The 16,405-nt window shown below is 40.7% G+C and overlaps 1 pseudogene; it reads right to left on the bottom strand.

Moving 5' to 3' along the window:
* Positions 1–2,033: 2,033 nt before the first annotated feature.
* On the bottom strand, positions 2,034–2,143 carry LOC116531966 (annotated as a pseudogene).
* Between the last annotated feature and the right edge of the window lie 14,262 nt (positions 2,144–16,405).

Below are 16,405 nucleotides of genomic sequence, written 5' to 3'. Positions count from 1 at the left end.
CCCAGCACTTTGGGAGGCTGAGGCAGGCGGATCACCTGAGGTCGGGAGTTCCAGACTAGGCTGACCAACATGGATAAAACCCCGTTTCTACTAAAAATGCAAAATTGGCTGGGCGTGATGGTGCATGCCTGTAATCCCAGCTACTTGGGAGGCCGAGGCAGGAGAATTGCTTGAACCCAAGAGGTGGAGGTTGCAGTGAGTAGAGATCACACCATTGCACTCCAGCCTGGGCAACAAGAGCAAAACTCCTCTGCCTCAAAAAAAAAAAAAAAAAAAAAAAAAAAAATTATCTTTGTTACCATTTTTAAGTGTACAGTTCTGTGACATTAAGTATATTTACACTGTTGTGCTACCATCATGAACATCCATTTCTAGACCTTTTCCTCTTCCCAAACTGAATCTCTGTACCCATTATACACTAACTCCCCATTTCCCTTCCCCCAAGTCCTTGGATACAACTATTCTACTTTCTCTTTATGCTTTTAACTATTCTAGGTATCTTATACACGTGGAATCATACAATATTTGTCCTTTTGTGTCTGCATAGTTTGTTTAAGATTCATCCATGTTGCAGTATATATAGGCGTTTCATTCCTTATTACGGCTCAGTGATAGTCCATTGTATGTATATATCACATTTTGTTTATCCATTCATCTACTGATGGAAACTTGGGTTGTGTTACCTTTCAGTATTGTGAATAATGTTGCCATGAGCATGCGTGTACAAGTATCTGTTTGAGTCCCTGCTTTCAATTCTTTTTGGAGTATATACCAGCAGTACCTAGGGATGCTACTGCTGAATACTATGGAAATTCTATTTTTAATTTTTTGAGAAACTACCAAACCATTTTCTTTCTTTACTTTTCTTTTTGTGTGTGTGAGGAGGGGAGACTGAGTCTCTCTCTGTTGCCCAGGCTGGAGTGCAGTGGCGCCATCTCAGCTCACTGCAACCTCTGCCTCCCAGGTTCAAGCAATTCTCCTGCCTCAGCCTCCCAAGTAGCTAGGATTACAGGCATGTACCACCAAGCCTGGCTAATTTTTGTATGTTTAGTAGAGATGGTTTTTCACCATACTGGCCAGGCTGGTTTCAAATGATTCACCCAACTCGGCCTCCCAAAGTGTTGGGATTACAGGTGTGAACCACCACACCCAGCCTACCAAACTGTTTTCTATAGTGGCTGCACTATTTTACATTCTTTCCAGCAATGTAAAAGGGCTCTAATTTCTCCACATCCTCACTTATTTTCCTTTTTTTTTCTTTTGTTTGTAGCCATTGCAATGGGTATGATGTGTTATTTCATTGTGGTTTTGATTTGCATTTCTTTAATAACTAATGGTATTGAGTATATTTTTTTTTTTTTTTTTTTTTTTTTTTGAGACGGAGTTTCGCTTTTGTTGCCCAGGCTGGAGTGCAATGGCGTGATCTCGGCTCACCACAACCTCCGCCTCCCAAGTTCAAGTGATTTTCCTGCTTCATTCTCCTGAATGACTGGGATTATAGGCATATGCCACCACGCCCAGCTAATTTTTGTATATATTTTTTTAATTTTGTTATTTTTATTTATTTTATTTTTATTTTTATTTATTTTTTTTTTTTTTTGAGATGGAGTTTCACTCTTGTTACCCAGGCTGGAGTGCAATGGCACGATCTCGGCTCACCACAACCTCCGCCTCCTGGGTTCAGGCAATTCTCCTGCCTCAGCCTCCTGAGTCGCTGGGATTACAGGCACGCGCCACCATGCCCAGCTAATTTTTTGTATTTTTAGTAGAGACGGGGTTTCACCATGTTGACCAGGATGGTCTCGATCTCTTGACCTCGTGATCCACCCGCCTCGGCCTCCCAAAGTGCTGGGATTACAGGCGTGAGCCACCGCGCCCGGCCAATTTTTGTATTTTTAGTAGAGATAGGGTTTCACCATGTTGGTCAGGCTGGTCTCGAACTCCTAACCTCATGATCCGCCTGCCTCGGCCTCCCAAAGTGCTGGGATTACAGGAGTGAGTCACCAGGTCGAGCTTTCTCTTCTATTTTTTCAAGTCAGATAGGTAATGTGTCTAGCCACTACTCCTAACAAGGTTTGAGGGAGGCACATCTCACATGTAAGTGTGAAAACCCAATCATCACACTTATGAAACACAAAAGCATTTAGTTAGTTCCAGCAATGGAACAGTGTAATTCTTCTCAACAAGAAAAATAACTCTGTTTTTTTTTTTTTGAGATGGAGTTTCGCTCTTGTTGCCCAGGCTGGAGTGCAATGGCATGATCTCAGCTCATTGCAACCTCTGCCTCCCGGGTTCAAGCGATTCTCCTGCCTCGAATAGCTGGGATTACAGGCATGCACCATCACATCCAGCTAATTTTGTCTTTTTAGTACAGACAGGATTTCTCCATGTTAGTCAGGCTGGTCTCAAACTCCCAGCCTCAGGTGATCCGCCCGCCTCGGCCTCCCAAAGTGCTGGGATTACAGGCATGAGCCATCATGTCTGGCCAAATTAAACTAATTTTTAAAAGTAGAAACAAGCTTCAAGATACATTTTCTAGGAATTATGGAGAGTGAAAGTGAAAAGGAAGAAAGAAAAATAAAATGACTAGAAAGCTTCAGGGAGATGAAGAGACCACAAGAGATGCTATTCTTTTAGTTGGGATAACTAGGCCGCCATGGCTATATGGTGTTTGACTCAATGAATGTTGAGTGAAGGGTGTGGAACAAGACTGTGAATTGAGGATAAAAGAAAATCAGGAAGAACTATTAAGTCTAAGTGATAACAGATATAAAGGTTAGCATTTTAATGAAACATTGGTATTTGGTTGAAGATATGTTCTGCAAATAAAATTGCATCCTGGAGTTTACTTGTTTGACATTTGTTCTAAAGTATTTTCAAGCCAGGCATAGTAGCTCACACCTATAATCCCAGCACTTTGGGAGGCTGAGGTGGGCGGATCACCTGAGGTAGGGAGTTTGAAACCAGCCTGGCCAACATGGTGAAACCCTGTCTCTACTAAAAGCACAAAAATTAGCTGGGCATGGTGGTGCATGCCTGTAATCCCAGCTGCTCTGGAGGCAGAGGCAGGAGAATTGCTTGAATCTGTGAGGCTGAGGTTGTGGTGAGCTGAGATCATGCCACTGCACTCCATCCTTGGTGACAGAGAGAAACTCCGTCTCAAAAAAAGAAGTGCTTTCAGATTTTGTTATTTAAGTTTATTATATGCTTTTGATATGAACACGGTGAAAAATAATATCTCTACCTCAATGAAACAAATCTTAGCTTATGTCTTACAGATCAAACCTTGAGGGCTGTGGCATACAACTGCCATCTGGTGACAGTATGTTCGCATAGCAGTGTTAGGTATTTAATACATTTAAAAAAAATAAAACTACTTTGGGGCAGACTTTGCAAAACTAAAGTCATGATATAATAGTTAAGTGTCCCATGGGTCTAAATGAATAAGGTGTTTTATTTAAAAAATATAACATATGGGCTGGGCACCATGGCTCATGCCTGTCATCCCAGCACTTTGGGAGGTCGAAGTGGGCAGATCATTGAGGTCAGGAATTCAAGACCAGCCTGGCCAACATGGTAAAACCCTATCTCTATTAAAAATACAAAAATTAGTTGGGCGTGATGGCACACGCCTGTAATCCTAGCTACTAGGGAAGTTGAGGCAGGAGAATCACTGGATCCCAGGGGGTGGAGGTTGTAGTGAGCCGACATCTGACCACTGCACTCCAGCCAGGGCAACAGAGCAAGACTCTGTCAAATAAATAAATAAGTGGTCTTTTAAAGAAAAGAAGGTATCAACCTCTGATAATACTTCTTTATGGGAAATCAAAGTGATGCAGAGACTGTTCCTATTTATTATTGGCAAAATGGATTTTTTATGGACACAGTTTATAAATTGTGAATGGTGTCGTTGTCTTAGTGATTTGATTTACACTTGAATATGCTGTAAATGTACATGGCTGAGAAAGTGATTAAATTTTTACAAAAGAAGTGCATCTGAGAGGAGATGATTTGTAAGCTGTAAATCTCTCATTTTAAAGTTATAGTCCTTTCAACGAAATCAGGCATCCTTTTTTCTATTGTTGTGTACTTCAATCTTTTTCTTTCCTTCCTTCCTTCCTTCCTTCTTTCCTTCCTTCCTTCCTTCTTTCCTTCCTTCCTTCCTTCCTTCCTTCCTTCCTTCCTTCCTTCGTTCCTTCCCTCCTTCCCTCCTTCCTTCCTTCTTTCCCTCCCTCCCTTTTTTCTTTCTTTTCTTATTTTTTTTTTTAATTTTTCAAGACGGAGTCTTGCTCTGTCACCCAGGCTGGAATGCAGTGGTGTGATCTCAGCTTACTGCAACCTCCACCTCCCAGGTTCAAGCAATCCTCCTGCCTCAGCCTCCCAAGAAGCTAGGACTACAGGCACATGTCACCATGCCCAGCTAATTTTTGCATTTTTAGTAGAGTTGGGGTTTCACCATGTTGGCCAGGATGGTCTCGATCTCTTGACCTTGTGATCTACCCACCTCGACCTCCCAAAGTGCTGGGATTACAGGCGTGAGCCACTATGCCCAGCCTCTTTTCTCTTTTCTTCTTTTTTCCAGCCTGACCATTTCCTCTCAAAGGATAAATCTTTTTCTATGTCATGTAAAAATGCTTAATGCTTTTAGAATTCATTTTACTTCAAGAAATAAGTTTGATAAGTCAAACCCCAAGATGATTTCAGGATTAATAGACCTTCTTTTGAAAATAGGTATACTGGTTGCACAAATGTAAGTGATCTGCTCCAATAATCTAAAGTCTGTAAGGTTGGTAGGGACAGACAACGACCCAATCTCCGGCTGTCTTCTCTTGGGAGTCCGATTGTGAAAGCTTGTCTTTTATTAGTCTCATTTGAATTAGCTGATGGGGAAACAATGATGAAGTGGCCTGAGGGAAAGCTCTGAGCTACCCAATTGAACATCACAAGACTGGCTCTAGAGTCTAAGAAAAGCTAAAGTATTGCTTAGTTTTACTTTTTTTAACTTTCTTTTTTTGAGACAGAGTTTTGCTCTGTTGCCCAGATGGGGCGTGTAGTGGCGCAATGTCGGCTCACTGCAACTTCTATCTCCCAGGTTCAGGCGATTCTCCTGCCTCAGGCTCCTGAGTAGCCGGGATTAGAGGCACCCACAGCCACGCCAGGCTAATGGTTGCATTTTTAGTAGAGACAGGATTTCACCTTGCTGACCAGACTTATCTGGAATTTCTGACCTTAGGTGATCCGTCCACCTCCGCCTCCCAAAGTACTGGGATTACAGACATGAGCCACTGTGCCTGGCCTTATTTCTTAGTTTTAAACAAAGAAAATAACTTGGGGACAATTGGAGTTAGGAAGGAAAAAGTGTCTTAAGTACCTTCCTTATTGCACTGGTCTGGGAAGTTTGCTTAAGAAATTTTATAATTTTATAAAGAATGTCATTTTCCTGAGGAAAACAGTCTATTTTGTTGAATAACATTAGCTGAATTTAGAAGTGACTTTTAAACCTTCTTGTAGTTCTCTTTGTGAGCAATTACCTACCTATTTCTTTGGTTCATAGTTAGGAGTTACAGGCAAGGGAGGAAGGTATAGTGGCAAGGGGAAGATTTATTCAGGCATCCACAGGAAACTGCATGGGACATTTTCCTGAATCTTATCTCCATGATAAACAATCAAGTCTTAGTATGAGCCTTAATTGATGCTTTACACATTTATCCAGTACTAGGCCTCTGACATCTTTAGTGTTAGCTTGAATAAAGTGAATAATCATCAGACTTAAAAATCAACTGATGTCTGCTTTTTTCCATCTGTGTTTTTTACCCATCTGAAGCAAGTAGTTAGAAGATGTTGTTCCCCAATAATCAGTAGTTGGGAGTCAAATGGACACCTTGCTAGCTATAATTTTAGTATGTCTTCACAGTAATGTCTGGATGACCTCTATTTTCTGTTGCTATAGATACCACACAAGTGTAGGTCTTAGTATAAAAATTGTAACAAGCGGTTTTCTGTGCTCCCACATCTGTCGCATCTGGCCCATCTGATATAGAGATAAGTTAAATCAATTTTTGCAGATATCCTTTTCTCTTACCCAAGTTCTTAGAATGTTTACAGTTTATGTAATATAGCAAATCCATGTTCATTGGTCTGACCATTCATGTTGATCTCTTGTGGCACTAGCTTTGGAGTCCTGAGCCACCATATGAGAATACACTTACCCTACTAAAGGGGTCACATAAAGAGGAGGAGGGTTCTAGTTGAGACCAATCTTCAGAGCCATCCCCTACAAGAGACCAAGTGTGTCAGTGAATTTGTCTTGGACCCTGCAGCCCAGCCCAGCTGCTGAGCACCATTGAGTAACCTTAAGAGAAGGGCAGAGGAATTGGCCAACTGATCCCTGCCTGAATTTCTTACCCATAACATTATGAAATATAATAATTTTAAGTTTTAGGGATGGCTTGTTACATTGCAATAGATAAAGCAAAGCCTAGCTAGCTTTCTACTCTTCCTTCAAGAGTTAGTTTAGTCATCATATCTAGAAAACATTTTCAGTTTTTCATTTTAACTCCCCTTCTCAGTTTGGGATAGATGCACATTTTCTTTTTTCCGATGTCATAAGTACTTCCTAGACTGTATTATACATTTCTAAGTTTATGCGATGTGCTTCACTAAACTGTAGGCTCTTTGAGGGTATGTCTTATTCCTTTTTGTGAGAGGAACTTAACCCAGGACTTAGCACATAGTGCCTATTCAAAATAATGACTAAATCATAGAATGTCAGGGTCTGAGAGACTTTAGATGTAATTTTAAATAATTTGGTCTACCAAGCATTTGTTACTTCAGCCTGTGTGGTAAGCCCCTCTCATGAGGAGAACTTATTACTTTTTTTTTTTTTTTTTTTTTTTTTGAGACAGAGTCTCACTCTGTTGCCCAGGCTAGAGTGCAGTGGCACGATCTCGGCTCACCGTAACCTCCCCTTCCTGGATTCAAGCGATTCTCCTGCCTCAGCCTCCTGAGGAGCTGGTATTAGAGGCGTGCACCACCATGCCCAGCTAATTTTTGTTTTTTTAGTAGAGATGGGGTTTCACTATGTTAGACAGGCTGGTCTCGACCTCCTAACCTCAAATGATCTACCCGCATTGGCCTCCCAAAGTGCTGGGATTACAGGCATGAGCCACCTCGCCTGGCCAGAATTTGCTACTTATGGAGGCAGCTTATCTCATCTGTAAACAGCTCAGACTATGAGCACATGCTTGTCAGCTTAACACTCTCTCCCTCTAATCATTTTTTTTTTCATTCCAGTTCATCTCAAGGCTCATATACTTGTTAATATGTTCATTTGTGTTTACTTACACACCAAAAACCATTTCAATATTTATATCATGTTTACCTAATTGCATTATAAGCTTGAAATAAGGTAGCTATCTTAGATGTATTTTATTTTCCCTGCTGGAACATACTCCACCCAGAATTAACAATTTCTGCTCTTAGCTGATAGACCTGTAGAATGAACTAGATAAGAAAAAGAAAAGTAACAAAAAAGAAAAACAAAAAACAAGAATGAACTGGCTGAATGTGGGCTCTGGAAACAGACATCTTGGATTCAAATCTTGACACTCCCACATACTACTGATTATGTGAAAATAGATAAGTTGCTTGATCTAAATAAGTTTGCTTTCCCATCTAAAAAAAAAAAAGAGGATGACTTCCATGTATTACGTAGCACTTTATATATATAATATTACTTATGTAGTACTTAGCCCAAAATTGAAAACATTTAAAATGCTCAATGTGTGGCTCTAATAAATATTACAGGTACACATTTGATAGGTTTATTCATTTAAAGGAAGAAAAAAAGAAACACAGTGCCAATTGACTAAATTAAGCATTCTTTCTCATGTTGAGCCTTGGATAACTGCCTGGTTTTATTTTGTCTTTCTTATCTGTTTGCCTTACCTATGCCTGCTGCTTTCTCTATAAAACTTTACTACGGTGTCATTCCATTTTTTAAAGCTTATCTGCTTTTGCCCTTTCTTTTTTAAAAAAAACTTTTATTTCTAACCCTGAGAAATAGAAGATTCTCATGTGCAAATAACCTCATCTATACAAAGGATGATAGATGCTTTTGTCACAACCTTACATAATCACAAAACCATTTGGAATTAAAGCCTATGTTTCACTTGCAAAAAAAGTGAGGCATTGTATAGACAAATCCATCACCTAATTTCATTGGTAAAAATGTCCAAATTCGTTCCATAAAGAATTAAGATATTATTCTACTATGGTTTCAGCCTAGCTGTGTGACTCTTCCATGTCTCAGCTTTCTCTACCATAAAACAGTTAACCATAATTTAGGGTCTAAAAAGAAGAAAATAAGAAGAAATAAAATAAAAACAGTTTAAAAAACAATTTCCTATTTACCTCTCAGGATTGCTGTGAATATCAATGTGATGAGGTCCCTGAGGGTAGGTGTTAGGGTGAGGGAATGCTTCCTTTCCACTTCAGATGTTTCCTCCCAAGTGGGAGGACATCCATTTGTGTAACACTTCTGGCCCTTATTTGTTCCTTCTTCATTCATAACTGAAGATGGATGAGGAGCACATATTTGTTTGGCAACTTCAGGTTTTTTTTGTTTGTTTGTTTCTTTTTAGAGATAGGTCTTGAGGGCCTCACTATGTTGCCCAGGTTAGTCTCGAACTCCTGGCCTCAAGCGATCCTCTTGCCTCAGCCTCCAAAGTAAGTGGGATCAGAGGTGGAAGCCACTGTGCTTGGCTGATTGACAACTCTGAGTGGAGAAATTAAGCAAGCATAGTGCAGTCACTTCCTTTGGTCTGCTTCCTTAGGAGTAGCTGTCTGTAGGGAGCGTATATTCTTCTCCAGCGCTGGCTCTGTTTTCCAGGTCTAATTCTGCTGAGTGGTTAAGTCTGTAAATCCCAGGGTCTGATTATAATAAGTCCCTGTGGACTTAAATGCAGCATATTCTTCAACACTAGTTTTTTGAGCAATGAAGTTGGTATTTGGATATCTGTCTACCTTACTACTACATACTACATTTCAGTTGGTTTCAGGACTTGAACAGGAAAGGGACTTTTTATCTGTTGGGCTGCCTTAAAGACCCATAAAGTAAGGGACTAGGTTTTAATGATTTTTATAGTTCTAGCACCTAGTACAGTATCTGGCACATAGCAGGTACTCAAAAAATGCCTTCTTGGTGAAGCCCTTTTGAATAATATGAAGTGCTGTTAAATGCATGATAATATTTGTTATTTATTTATTAAGGAAGAGAAAGCTGTGCTGGTATATTTATATAACTCAATTTTCTAAAGGACACTAATACTAAGATATCGTTGATTCCCCAGGAAATTTGAGTTACCATGCACAAGGTTTTAAAAGTTTTATAAAGTAGGATGGAGAGCTCGTTCCTCCTGCATATATTACAAACTGGAAAACGTAACTACAAGGCAGTAATACAATTTACTTAGGCACTCACAGCAATAGTCATGGTTGGAGTGGGATAACAACATCAGACCTTTACTAACTAGTCTAGGTTCTTATTTTAATATCTGGTGAATTACACTGAGACTGCATCTGTAATATTCTAAATCACTAAATGTAAATTCCAGACTTGTTCCTCCATTCAGAGGATCAGAAATAGTTGGATATGTTCTGGGATCTTTGGATCACAAAGTCATTGACGTAGTTTGTATGGAGGAAGAAAGAGACTATAAAAAAAAAAAAAAAAAAAAAAGGGGGGGGGTGTAAAGTTATCAGAAGAGTAATTGCCAGTTAACTGCACATTTATAGAGACAGCAACAGATGTGTGACAGCTGGGTTAATTGAACGTCTGGTGGGCCTTTTCCTACATAAGATAATCCTGTGTGCATATTATGGAGAAGAAAGCAGATGTGCCCAGTCAATTGTCAAATGAAGAGAATAAATGTCACCTGGAGAGTATTCTGATCCACTAAACTTAATGGTTTGTTTTTCTTAGTCTGCAAGATAATCTGGCAATTAATTTTTGATGGTGTGGTGAATAAATTTTACATCTCAATCACACATACTATTAAAAATTATGTGATAAAATTTACTATAGCATTTCCTGTTTTTAGCTTTTATGTGAAAGTTTTGCAAAATGTATGTTCCATGAATTTCTAAAGCCATAACCCCATCTCAACACCGCTACGTATATCTGCAAATGAAACTGAAGTCAGTGAGTTTGACACTTCTGCTGACTTGGGCTGCTAGAATATTTGCTAAGTCTTGATGTGTAAGAAAGAACACTGGTCTGTCAGTCAGGACACCAGAAATCTAGTCACTGGCTATGTCACTCAGTAATTTAGGGACTTGGATATTTACCTCTCTACTCAGAGTTCTTAGGGAAATAAATGAAAAAGTAAAAGAATATTTACCTCTCTGGACTTCACCTAATCTCATGTATCTAAAATTACATGATTGGGCTAGATCGTCTCTACTAATTCCTTTTTGCAGTCTAACCAGCCGTGATTGCCTTAGACCCACAGTGATCAGCCATGACCAGCTTTGGCTGGATTTCACTGACCATGATCAGCCTTGACTGGGATGATGAGCTTTAACTGATTCTAACCAGCTGTGGTTAGCTTTTGATTCAAAGCTGATCACAGCTTTTTAGAACCAGTTAAAGCTCATCATGCCAGTCAGGGCTGTAGCCGGTTTTGACCAGCTTAGACTGAGCGTGAACAGCTTTGGTCAGCCTTGGCTGGCTGTGGCTGGATTTGGCCAGTTTTCACTGGCTCTGACTGACTTTGAATGGCCTGGTCTGGTTTTAACTGGCTGTGACTGATCTTGAACAACCGTGACTGGCTGTGACTGACTCTGGCAGGGATTGACTGGTTTTGACTTGCTCAGTCTGGCTGTGACCAGTTTTGATCAGATCTGAGTGGCTTTAACCAGCTTAGGCAGGTTTTGACTGTCTTAGATTGGCTGTGACAAACTTTGGCTGGCCATGAGCAGCTATGACTAGAATCTACCAGTTGTTACTGGCTTAGCTTGGCTATGACCACCCTTGACTAATCTTGACCAGACCTTACCAACTTTCAACTGGCTTTGACCAGAATTGACCCGTGTTGGCCAGCTGTGATAGGCTTTCACTGGCTGTGACTTGCTTTGCCCAGCTTAGATTGGTTTTGACCTGCTTAGACTGGCCATGAATGGCTGCAGCCAACTTTTAAAAGAATTGACTGGTTTTTACCATCTTACACTGATTTTGACTGGCTTAGACTTCTCCTGACAGGCCAGGCCATAACTGGTCATGACTGGCCATGACTGGCTTTGACCAGTATTCACTGATTTTAACCAGCTTAGACAAAGCATGACTGGCTGTGACCAACTTTGACCGGAATTGGCTAGTTTTGACTGGCTTAAACTGAATGTGACCAGCCTTGACTGGTAGTGACCAAATATATTTGACTGCAGTTGACTAGTTCTGATCCACTTAGACTGACTGTGACCATCTATGACCAGCCATGTTTGGTTTTGTCCAGAATTCAGTGTTTTTTACTGGTTTATATTGGCTGTAACTGGCTTTGGCCATATGTGACTAGCTTTGACTGGAATCAACTGCCTTTGACAGACAGTGACTGGCTTTGTCCAGAGTTGACTGACTTATACCAGCTGTGACCAGCCATGACTAGCTTTGACCAGAATCAAGTGGTTCTGGCTGGCTTACACCAGTTTTGAGTGGAGTAGGTTGGCTACAACCAGTTTTGACCAGAATTGACTAGTTTTGGCTGGCTTAGATCAGCTGTGGCAACCCTTTGACTGGTCAAGACAAGATTTGACTGGCTGTGACTGGCTTTGGCCAGAATCAACCAGTGTTGATGGGTTTAGGCTGGCTGTAACTGGCTTTAACTGGCAGTGACTGGTTTTGACCAGAATTAACCACTTTTGACTGGCTTAAACTGGCTGTAAGTGGCTTTGACCAGCCATTGCTGGCTTTATCCAGAATTTACTAGTTTTGACTGGCTTAGATAGGTGTTGACTAGCATCAAACAACCCTGACTGCCTTTGACTAGAATTGACCACTTTTGGACAGATTTGGCTGATTTTCAATGGATTTGGCTGGTTTTGACCAGCTGTGACTGGCTTTGATTGGCCTGGACTGGTATTAACCTAGGATCATTCTTGACCAACCACAACTGGCTTTGACTAGCCTGGGCTGACTTTTTCTGGCCTTGACCAATCTCAACCAGCCATGATGAGACTGCTGGTTTTTTTGTTTGTTTGTTTTTTGAGACAGAGTCTCACTGTATTGCCCAGGCTGGAGCGATGTGGTGCAATCTCAGCTGGCTACAACTTCCACCCCTTTGGTTTAAGTGATTGTTGTGCCTTAGCCTCCTGAGTAGCTGGAATTACAGGCACCTACCACCATACCCAGCTAATTTTTGTATTTTTATTAGAGATGAGTTTTTACCATGTTGGCCAGGCTCATGTTGAACTCTTGAACAGCTGCCTCAGACTCTCAAAGTGCTAAGGTCACAGGCGAGAGCCACTGCACTCAGCGGCCTCAGACTGTTTTTGACCAGCCTTGACTGGAATTGATATTCTTTGACTGGCTTAGACTGGTGGTAACTCGCCTTGAACAGTGGTGTCTGGCCATACCTCTGCTGCCTCCTGCCTGACCCAGTGCCCACCCCAGCTGTACAGAGCTGGGGGTATAGATGGAGGGGAATAGAGTGGCGAGGGAGCCCTTTGGGACTGGCTCAGGAGATGGTGAACTGGAAGAGTTCACTGGCGGGCTTCTACCATAAGGGCCTCAGGATAATTTCTTCTTGCATATGGGAAGATAGACCCTGGGGGTATTAAGTCAACTATCAGGGTAGGTGGCAGAGGAGAGAGGCAAGGATGCCTCCTTGACACGAGTAAGATAGGGTGAGTGTAAATTTTCTCCCTTTGCTCCTCCTTGAGACTTTGAGCTTCACAGGGCAGTCTCTGAAGCCCATGTAGATACTTGATGATCAACAATTCAGAAAATAGGTAAGAATGACAGGGCCAGAGAAGGAAGGGATGAGGTGGGTATGTAGTAGAGAGGCAAGGTGTTAGCCTGGAAGGATGCTAAATTAACCTACAAGGTAATAGTGAAAGAAAGGAAGGCAATAGTAAAACAAACTTAAACCTAGCCCTAGTCCCAATCCCAGCCCCAGTCCTAACCCCAACCCAACCCTAACCCTAATCCTTAAATTCTTTTATTCCTTAATCCCTAAAATCTAAGCCTTAACCCTCTAATCCCAAATACCATAAATATTAACCTCAAGCCCAACTCCAGATGAAACCAAATAAATCAAAGGCATGACATCACAAGGACAGAAAACTACAGAACAATATCCCATTCAAACACAGATGTAGTAAACCTTAACAAAATAATAATAATATGAAACTATAATTATCTCTTGATAATCAAGAGGATTGGTTCCAGAACCCTGCCAATACCAAAATCCATGTATACTCAAGTCAAGTCTCACAGTCAGGCCTATGAAATCTATGGATATGAAAAGTCAGCCCTCCATATTTGTGAGTTTTACATCCTATGAATTATATATATACATATATATATATACACACATGCACACATATACACACACACACACACATATATGCGTATATATATATATATACGCATATATGTGTGTGTGTGTGTGTGTGTGTGTGTGTGTGTGTGTATGGAGTTTCGCTCTCGTTGCCCAGGCTGGAGTGCAATGGCACAATCTCGGCTCACTGCAACTTCCACTTCCTGTGTTCAAACGATTCTCCTGCCTCAGCCTCCCAACTAGCTGGGATTACAGGAATGCACCACCACGCCTGGCTAATTGTTTGTATTTAGTAGAGATGGAGTTTCACCATGTTGGTCAGATTGGTCTCAAACTCCTGACCTCAGGTGATCCACCCGCCTTGACCTCACAAAGTGCTGGGATTAAAGGCGTGAGCCACCTTGCCCAACCAAATACTATGTATTATTTTATCCCTATTTGGTTATGGATGTATAACCTGCCAATATAGAGAGTCACATATGTTTATTTTTTAAAAAGCCCTTAAGCCAGTGAAAGCTTTGGCAAAATTAAATCAGGAGAGTGACATGATGAGATTTGTGTTTGTAGGTGAGTATTTTGCCATTATTAAGTTGAGAGCACCAGCGGTAGGCCAGTGATTCTGTGCTCCTACTGGTGGGCTACACTGAGGAGAGCATTGCATCAGGTAGGGTCTGCATTTGCTTAGGAGGAAACACTGGGCAGACCCAGTTTGGAGTCATCTCTGTTCTTTAGATCTGCCAAGGTTGTGAAACTGAGAAACAGTCTCAGGGTTTTGGTATTTCTAGGCCATGTGGTTCCATTCGAGTGTTTTCAAATTGTCACAAATGCCTAAAAAGTGTTCCAATATTTTGTTGAAAAGAAATTGTGTATAACTGGAGCTAGGCAGTTGAAACTTGTGTTGTTTAAGTGTCAACAGTACTTATTGATAGTCTGACCGATGACCTTATGTAAATTCTTGAGGACATAAAGTAGAAGAAACTGCCTAATATAAATTATAAAGGTCCTTTCTGTTCTTTCAAATATGAATCATCTGTTTCTCTGCAGGACATTTATCTGTGTAATTTCTAATAGCTACTGAATGGGAGGTAGCTACAAGATTTGTGTGTGTTGATTATGAGTTGTTAATCTAATAAACAATGGTTCTCAAAGAGTGATCTCTAGACCAGTAACATCAGTGTCACATGAGAATCTGTCAGAAAATTCAACCTATAGGACTCCATCCCAGATCTACTGAATCAGAAACTCTGGAGTTACAGTCTAGCAATGTAGGTTGGACAAGCCTCCCAGGGAAGTCTAATGCTTGAGGAGTTTGAGAATCACCACTCTAGACTAGTAATGGTTTTGTGTGATATAGTTGACCTCTACATTCGCTATTAGATCCTCTTAGTAAAAACCAGCATTTTAAAACAGGTGCAGGGTGAGATTTACCTAACAATTTAGTAAAACAAAAATATAGAGCTAATATGTTATAGAGCTGATTTATTTAACTACACTGGTAAAAAGAGTGAAGAATTTTGAAATTGTTTTCTTAGAAGACATTACCTGGTTTTGTTGTTTAAACAATGGAAAGAATGGAATGATTTTATTTTCATATGAACATGTAAACCATATGTATTTGTTACTATTTTTTTTAACATAAATGTAATTAATATATTGAAATACAATTTTATTTTAGCTTACAGCAGTGTCTTTCAAACTTTATTACACATTAAAATCACCTGGAGAGCTTTTAGAAGGTAGATGACTAGATGTGCAGATGTGCACCCTGCCCATTCTGATTTAATTGGTCTCTATTGGGTAAAAGCCTCCCAGGGTGTTGTTAAGTGCAGCCATGTTTGAGAACCACTGACCTAGAGTTTTCAGAGTCCAGAGTGCTCACTATTACACCATGAAACCTTTTCCTGTCCTAGAGTTCTCAAGTGGCTCTTACCATTTTTTTTTTTTTTTTTTTGAGATGAAGTTTCACTCTTGTCACCCAGACTGGAGTGCAATGGTGCAATCTCGGCTCACTGCAGCCTCTGCCTCAACTGGTTTCAAGCGATTCTCCTGCCTCAGCCTCCTGAATAGCTGGGACTACAGGTGCATGTCACCACGCCTGGTTAATTCTTTTGTATTTTTATTAGAGATAGGGTTTCACCATTTTGGTCAGGCTGGTCTTGAACTCCTGACCTCAGGTGATCTACCTACCTCAGCCTCCTAAAGTGCTAGGATTACAGGCATGAGCCACTGTGTTCGGCCCAAAGTGGCTCTTACCTTGCTTCAACCTTTGTTTAACAGCAGATGTCTCAATAAAAAAAAAGTGCAACAATAAAAGAGTTCAGGCAAACAAAGAATTTTAACAAAGCAATACGTGTTATTAGGTCAGTAAGTTATAATTCAGACCTCTTCCACTGGATGATCAATGGGTTATTTAATATTCATTAGTGATAGAAATCTGCACAGAAATGTCTTTGAAATAAAGGACTGTGTCCTGTCATTTTTATGTCCTCACTTCCAGGCACAGCAAAGACACTCACAAGTATTGGAAGGAAGGAAGGTAGGAAGGAAGGAAGGACAGAGAGAGGGAGGGAGGGAGAGAAAGAAAAAGAAAGAAGGAGAAAAAAGAGAGAAATAAAGGAGGGAGGGAGAAAGAGAGAAAGAGAGAGAAAAAAAGCGAGAAAGCTAAACAGCTAGTATTTGTGTTCTTAACTAGTGTTTTCAAATACCATTCTAGGATTATTGTCAAAGACAGCATCTCAGTCTGTCTTCCAGGCATGAGTGCAGTAGTGCCATCATGGCTCACTGTAGCCTTGACCTCCTGGGCTCAAGTGATCCTCCCATCTCAGCCTCCCATGTTGCTAGTACTCCAGGCA

This window comes from Sapajus apella, unplaced genomic scaffold (genome assembly GCF_009761245.1).
Source record: "Sapajus apella isolate SASKATOON/1434 unplaced genomic scaffold, GSC_monkey_1.0 scaffold73, whole genome shotgun sequence".
Classification (NCBI taxonomy): domain Eukaryota; kingdom Metazoa; phylum Chordata; class Mammalia; order Primates; family Cebidae; genus Sapajus; species Sapajus apella.
Note: the sequence above shows the minus strand (reverse complement) of the source record. Positions and strands in the feature narration are given on the sequence as shown.